The sequence below is a fragment of the Anas acuta genome, chromosome 14 (genome assembly GCF_963932015.1).
Source record: "Anas acuta chromosome 14, bAnaAcu1.1, whole genome shotgun sequence".
NCBI lineage: Eukaryota > Metazoa > Chordata > Aves > Anseriformes > Anatidae > Anas > Anas acuta.
The window spans coordinates 2361924-2369736 of NC_088992.1; the positions used below are offsets into that span (position 1 = coordinate 2361924).

At 40.8% G+C, this 7813-nt stretch overlaps 1 long non-coding RNA gene across 1 annotated transcript; it reads left to right on the plus strand.

Annotated features, from left to right (window-relative positions):
* The first annotated feature begins 996 nt into the window (after positions 1-996).
* On the plus strand, positions 997-7418 carry LOC137864363 (uncharacterized). Its single transcript, XR_011101454.1, has 2 exons — positions 997-1325; positions 6535-7418. It is a non-coding gene; the product is annotated as an uncharacterized lncRNA (long non-coding RNA).
* Positions 7419-7813: the final 395 nt, after the last annotated feature.

Here is a 7813-nt window from a genome sequence, read left to right on the forward strand (position 1 = left end):
TAATCCCATGAAATAGCGTAGTGTCACTCTCTAAAGCAGATAAAAAGAAAAAAAAAATCATCTAAAATGTAATGTCAATCACAGAGAACAGTTATACTTTAAATGTTAGCTACAGGGAAAAAAAAAAAAAGCCAACCCCCCTCTCTTTTTTTGGTTGATAATATTAACTTTAGTTGGGAGTTCTCACAGAATGCTGTTTAATTCAACACATAGACTAAATTAAATTACCATTTACCTGTAAATCTGCTATTATGCTTAGTAATTAAAGCTTCCTCATCCTATGACCATTTTAGTTGGAAAGAGGGAGAGAGATTTTTGATCTGTGAGTCAGAAAACAGTAACTTCTTCCTCCCAGCATTTTTTTTTTTTTTTTTTTTTTTTTTTTGTGAACGGTAATGTAGTGAACTTGAGAAGTTTTCAATATTGAAGATTTCTTTAAAATACATATTTTACCAGCTAAAAGAATTCCTTGATTTTTTAAATTTATTTATTTATTTATTTATTTATTGTCAAACCCTATTTACATTTCAGCCCAGTTTATTTACCTAGAAACTTCCCCACATCTGTTCTGGGAAACTGGGGGCTCACACTCTGGAAACTTGTTTTCTGGAAATAACTTCTGAAATTAGGAAAATATTGGCAGCCAAGAGGGTAATTCACATCCTCTGCACATCCTCTTTCCCTCCAAGACTCCTTGGGGATGTAAGAACTATCCGTGGGCAAAATTCTCATCCACAGCATTTCATGTTTAGTTTCTTTTTTCTTCTTAAGTGGCAGCAGCTGAGCACAGATGTCCAGATTGGCAACAATTATGAACCCAATTAACCCAGTTAATGGCACCACAGCCCTTTGCGAAGTGACAGATTATCGCAAGCAGACATGGTACAGCCACTCACCCCTATCGCATGCCCTTGTGTCACCGAGAAAATGAGTGGAGGTAGGAACCACCAAGTGATTAGCCGTTATAATGTTGTTAATTAAGCACCCGTAGGAAGTTTGCCATAAAACTAAAACTAATCTTCTTAATCTATTTTGTCTATCCCATGCTTGATGCTGTGTTATCAGATCACGTAAAATAATCTTAGTCCAGTATCTGGGTAGCAACTTTAGAAGAAGCTGGAAACATGAGGCAGTCGGGGGGGAGATATTAGGGGATGTAACCCTGCCATGGAGTATTCACTGACGTGAGTGAGAGAATTGAATTCAGATCAAACAGCTCCTGAATTCCACCAGGATCACCCATTTGCAGTGACTGCACGCAGTGAGTATCGTCAGCTGAAGCAGCCAGGAGCCTATCCCCATCCCCCTGGATTGCACATTTTGAGGTGTGCTAATTTGCAAATTTACAAATACAATATTGCAACCTGTTATTGCAAAACTGTCAGTGGTTTCTCAGCTTTGCAAAGATTTCACAAAGTAGGCGAAGGCAAATAGCTGATTTTTGGGTAGGTCATCCTGCATTCCCTTCTATCTCTTCTTGTCTGGTTAACAAGCACCTTCTGGTTTTTACTGATGGATTCCATGCAAATTAACCAGCACTGAACTCCTGCCACCCTGTTCATTAGTTCTCTTTGTCCCTCAATTAGACTGTTCTTTCTGTGTGGTGTCACAAGGCCCTTTTTGTAGATGGACAAACCGAACAGCAGCGTGCTCTGGTAAATTGCACAGCCAGGGCAGAGCTACTGCTGCAGAAAGAAATGCAAAAGCTGTGTTTCAGAAGAGATTTTTGAGGAAACTGCAGATAATATCCTGGACTGTGTTATCCATTGAGATTAAATTGAGCGTAATCCTATGCCTATCGCTACAATGCTGAATGCATTTAACAGAAGAGATTTATTTCCCTTCTTATTATCCTTTCTTTCTTCTTTCCTCTCACACTCCAGGCTGCTAAAGAGTTCAGGTTTTATCAAAGAAATAAAATAGTTTAGCATGAAACTTCTGCACTTTTTGTCATCTCTGGGAGATTTCTGGAGTAATGTTCATTTATTTCAAGGCTCTCTTCCTCCCCTCTGCTATTATGATTCAGGACTTTGGGGATCCATTCTGTAGGCAGGCTTTAAAGGTTACTCCCTTTAGTACCTTAATACCTCTTATTCTAAGGTTATTCTGCCATTTTTTTTCCCTTAGAAGTCTTCAATTTTTGTTTTAAATGACAAATGTCTCTTCCAACCCTTTTGAAGAGAGCTCCTCATTTTGCAGCTTTTCCAGCTCTTTGTCTTAGCACGTCGTGTTTCTGACCACAAATAACTGCAAAAGTTCTAAATCCTTTCTGCTGCTCTGGCAATTTACAGCCAGCAATGAAGTGGTGTCTGCAAACAGGTCAGTCTTCCTGCGTGGTCTTCTGCGTTCAAGAATAAGCTTAGTCTTGAAACTATTCTTGATATCTGGGATTCATTTTGAGGAATATCTGAGAAACTGAGCCTTGCCAGGACAATTGCTCTTGCTCTGCGAATTCTGAACCAGAATAGGTGGCATCATTTGGATGTTGAGCTGACAACTTTGTCTGATTCTCCACCTGTAGGACAGCAGGACCCACGTCCTGCTGAGCTGAGATCTCTGTATCACTTATCACCATGAAAAGGGCAGAATGTATTAAATTTAGTATTTAAATTCTCAATTTGTTGCTTAGTTACATATGTCATGAAGGAAAAGCAATAATGCCATGATTTATATAACTAACTGACAATCCAAATTTTAAGGTTTGAACAGTGAATATTCATACCATGTTTATGCAAGTGATTATCTACAGGGGGGAAATGTCAAGAATAAATTCAACATCTTCTCTTGAACATTTTTAAGACAAATAAATGAAACTTGACAAATAAATTATTGGTTACTCTGAGCACTTGACTGAATTTTACAATTATATCTGGGACTATGGTTGTGCGCGGGGTAACTCTTCTCTTTGCATGATATTTTATCACCTCAGTGAAGAGTAGATTCTGCTCTCTACATTCTGTTGTAATGCACAGTGTACTTGAGCAAAGGTCTGTACAGACACAAAGTATGCTTCAGGAAGGTAAAAAATTAATTATTGAAGCATAAAGTCTTCAGTTCTCCAGGGAAGAATGAGAATGCATTTCCCCTTGTCTGTACCCTGTGCAAAATACACCAGGGACAATAGGAGAGCCCTTTTTTATTATTATTTTTATTTTTATTATAGAAGAGTTTATATTTGGGAATCTGAAAAAGAAATGTCTTTGCCATAACAAATATACAACAGCATTTTCACAGGGCTGTCTATTCTGAAATAAGGAGATTTGCAGAGTAAAGAATAAATGCATTTCTTCATTACTTCTGATGAAAAGGTACTAAGATTTTGGTTTTCCATTTATTGTGATAAATTCATCTTTTTTAGAAATAACCTACGAATGTGAAAGATTTATAAATTCCTCTAAAATACATACTTTCACATAATACGCAAGACTCTGTGTTCTGAGTAGTGATCAGAGATAGGAGGTGAGCTGCTCGTTTGTATTTATTTTTGTACAAATATCCTTGCAGTAGTCCAAGAGTACTCCAGCATCTAACCGAGTTGATAGGAGCATTTCAGTATAGTCTATACCAGGTCTTCAAACTCTAAATATAGTACATATAACTTTGGGTATTCACTCACTTCTTTTTATTAATTTTAATCTTGTCCTGTCCTGCGTGTTAGGAAGAGATTTACGCTAATCTGACAAATGCTGAATGATCTAGTTTAAGTTGCTGGCTACTGTACTAATTTCTGGAAGGAAGACAAACCACATCAGCTTTGTTCCGTGATGGAAATAAACCTCTGTAATTTAAGCAAAGCCCCAGCACTTTTCTTGTGATTCTTCTAAGTTTATAAAGAAAACTACCCTGTTATCTGTCTCTTTATCCACATGGAAAGGAAAGGCAAAAGCTTTCTTTTCTCAGCTCTGTCTCTCTGAGCTGCTTCATGGAAGAGAATCGCTTTATTTAGATTTTTGCAGGATGCTGCCTTGAGTGGCTTTGTGCATGAGCTGAAATATATTTTTTTTTTCAGCCAAATTTCATTTCAACTAAGAGCCCTGCAACAAAACCCGGATCAGGGCTGGATAAAGTGGTGTTCATACTTGCCACGAACAGGTGCAGCCTGAGACCCTGGGGGCAGCAGCTCTGTCCAGTCATTTGGAGGTCGTGTGGAGGCCTAGACGCAAGCAGCATCAGGGGTTTTTTTTTAGAAATCAGTGGTTGACTTGCCTGAAGAGTTAAGAGTCATTTGACCGTAATAATTGGACCTCGTATTGACTTAGTGATGAACAGAACCCTGTCATGGGAACGTAAGCAATCTGTGAGATGATTTGAACAGATGAGCTCCACCATGGCTCAGAAACAAGAAAATATACTTCACCTGTCAAGGTATACCTTTGCACAATTTATGAGCTGAGAGCATTCAGTGCGATGGAGGATAAACTTGTTAGGGAGCAATGATCTGACCTCCAAGAGCCAAAGGACCTGGGACCAGTCTGTGCTGCTCAGCCAGGTGGACCTTGATTGTGGTCCACAGCTGGGCTGGAAGGGAACCAGGGGAAGGAAATGGACTTGTCCCTCTCTTTCCCAAAGGCCAGCTGGGAAGAAAGGAGGGGTTGCCCTTCAGCAGTGGGAAATAGAGAAGTCAGATACCCTTCAGGCACTGTAGACTGTGGTAGAGAGAAGAACTTTGCTGTGTGCAGGGTTTGGGTGAACTTTGCGAGCTGACAGACTGCATTTTTAGGGAAGGGCATGGGTGAATGCCACAGCCAAGAGAAGTTTTCCCACAGCAGAAGTTTGCCATCAGAAATGGTCCAAGTACACACCTTCACTGCCAGGTGCAGACCACCTGTGCTACAGGAAACGTTCAGCTGTCTTCTCAATGCTTGACTCTGCCTGCTCACAGGCATCTCAGGGGCACTGTAAACTTGTGGGAAAAAAAATCATACATCTTTCTATAGAGATGATGTCACCTGGATCCCAAGAAACTCAGGTTAAGCCAGTGTGCTAGGAACAGCACTTGTTTGTTGAGACAACAGAAATCACTCTGAAGGCAGAACTGTTGGAGCAGAAGCAGAGTAGAAATTCTTCAGGAAGAGAAATCAGAGATGAAAAAAGCTCCTTTATTTCACCTGTACTGCTGAAGGTGCACTGAGGAGCATGTTTTTTTGTTGCCAATAAAACTGCCCACCCAAGGAAGCAGTCTGACCATCTGCCTCCCCAATACACAGCGATAAAACAGAAGACAAACAGTTTCAGTGTGTGAGTTCTGGAAGACAGATTGTCAATAGCCATTGCTGCCTTCAAAATGAGAGGTTCAAATGGGAGTAGATAATGGATTTAGTATGTAGTTAAAAGGCTTCTTCTGTGGCCCGTTGTTATTGCAGGAGAGAAATGTTCATGTTGGATGGCTAACACAGCTCTTGTTCCATTTTTTCCATTAACCTTAAATATATTCAACAACACTAATTTCATTAGACATTTCTCAGGAATATCTCACTCCTCACCAGGGCCTCTACTATCAAGGTAGTTAATTATCTGAGTGCAGGCCATTAATCTTAAAACCTTTTATGGTGTCTTGGATTCTCTACAAATATCTACAAAAGGTAACTATTACCCCAGTTTTATGTTTTTGTGGATGTAGAAGGGCAAGCTGGACTAATGGACTGAACACAGAGTTAGAATGGTGACTCTTCTGGATTGTTTGTATGCTGATTCTTCCTGGCTCATGTATTTCTGCTTGGGTGTTGGCACTGTAGGGATGCAGTACAACAGTGTTTCTGGGAGAAACTGGAGCTCTTTGCAGAATAACGTACAGAATCCATTTGTGAGTGAGCATCAGCATCCTCAGAAGCTGTGACTTACCATCAATTGCAAGGTTGGTACCTCTCATACCAGCCTCTGCATTCTTCTCAAAAAAAAAAAAAAAAATTCATCCATATCACCAGCTATCCTTTCTGTTCCATTCATTTATGTGCTGCTTCATTCTCTATGGGCTTGTAATGGACATCCAATTCTTTACATATCCTCATTTTCCTTCTCTGCTGCTCTCCCTGTTCCAGTGTTTCATTACCAGGGACTAAATTTATGTAAGGTATATTTAAAAGCTTAAACCTATTTTTAAGCAACTGACTAATTTTTTCCCTCCCCATACTGTGGTTAGGATATAGGTCTAGCTAAGTGATTAATCTGTCTTCTTGAATAATGCCAAAAACGTTGCATCAGCATGAGAGGATCTAACCTTTGAAAAATTCCCCCAGGAGCATCCATTTCTGATGGGGATTTTGCCGCCAGCCAGAGCAGTTAGTTAATAAAAAAGGGAAAGCCAATAACACTGCCAGAAATTTTTGCCATATAAAAGTCAGAGAATCAGTTAAAGGCTGTCAAATGTAACGTACGATACTATTAAGAAGAAGAATTCAAGATCCAAATGGGGCTTTTTGTCCCACAGATTGGGTCATGCGGAAGCAGCTGAGGAAATAGTGAGTCTTCAGGTGGAACTTCCAGAGGGACAGCATTGGGGCAGACTTCTCAAAGCCATTAATTTTATCATTTCAGGAGGATGAGTGAAGAGAAAATCATAGAATCATAGAATGGTTCGCTGAATGAGAGACAGCAGAAGAGATCTTCCAGCTGGAGGATGGGGTGCCCATGGGGCATGTTTCTACCTTTGGTCTCCAAGGACCTCAAGATGTGGAAGCCTTTCCTTCCTGGTCAGCAACATGGGCTGGGGACAACCAGAAGATACCAAGAAACTGGGAAGGAGCCCATCTGGCTGCCCACCTCGTCTGGTTGCAGTGCTGAGACACCAGCACCATCAAAAGGAAATCTCGGATTTGCCCCAGTGCTTTTCCACCTTAACTGATGTTTTTTTTTTTCTGTCTCTTTCGAATGTTGTACACCAAAATCATCAGTTCAAATCATGCAGAAATTCACAGTGCCTGAGAAGAATTAATTACACAGTCATCATGTTTCCATAAAACTACAGGCTATTTATTTATTTAAATATTTGTAGTGTTTGTTTCATGCAAATGATCACAACTCTGATTATCTTAGTACACAATGCAAATTTAACTCGCATCTAGTGGGACGATGTGCTGGTACAGCTGGTTGGAAGCCAGGCAGCTTAGAGAAATATTCATAAGGCATCCTGAGACTAAAAATGGCTTGGTGACCTCGGAAAGCTTTTTAGCAGCTTCTATTGAGTGAACAATTTGCTTGACAAATCCCATCCTCCTTATTGTGTGTGAATTATCCACCAAAAAAAGCTGCTGTTTTTAAGTATGGCTTCGTTTTAAATAATTCCTCAAAGCTGCACAGACTTTGTCAGGGATGTTTCGTTACCAGCCATTTCTGCAAGGGGAGGGGGGTGAGCTGAGCTTCTGGTGACCCCCATTCCTCGGCAGAGCACACCGCTTGGAAACAAACTCCTGCTGCATATATTTGGATTCATCGCTTTGTTTGCATGGATGTTCAGCCCAAAATGTTGTTTCTTTGAGCTTATCTGTCACACAATTTTGCCAGAAAGCTGGCAGATAATAAATGCTACAAAGCTGCAGATGGTGCAAATTAGTTTAACGCTTGTAACGAGTTCACTGGAGCTCAGCTTCCCCTTGGTTGTTCCAAAGTCCTCGTCAGCAGCAAGGAGGCCTCACCCCAGGCACTGTAATGGGTGCCAGGGTGCCTGAGCTTTCCCTGGGCTGGAAAGGGGCTCACCTATATTCATATGGATGTGTCTTGAGCAATTTTGGCTACCAGCCTATGTCTGCTGTGAGGTCTTGCTCTCTGTGCCCTGTCTGAGGCCTGCGGGGCTGCCGCCGGCCGGGGGGCTCTGCGC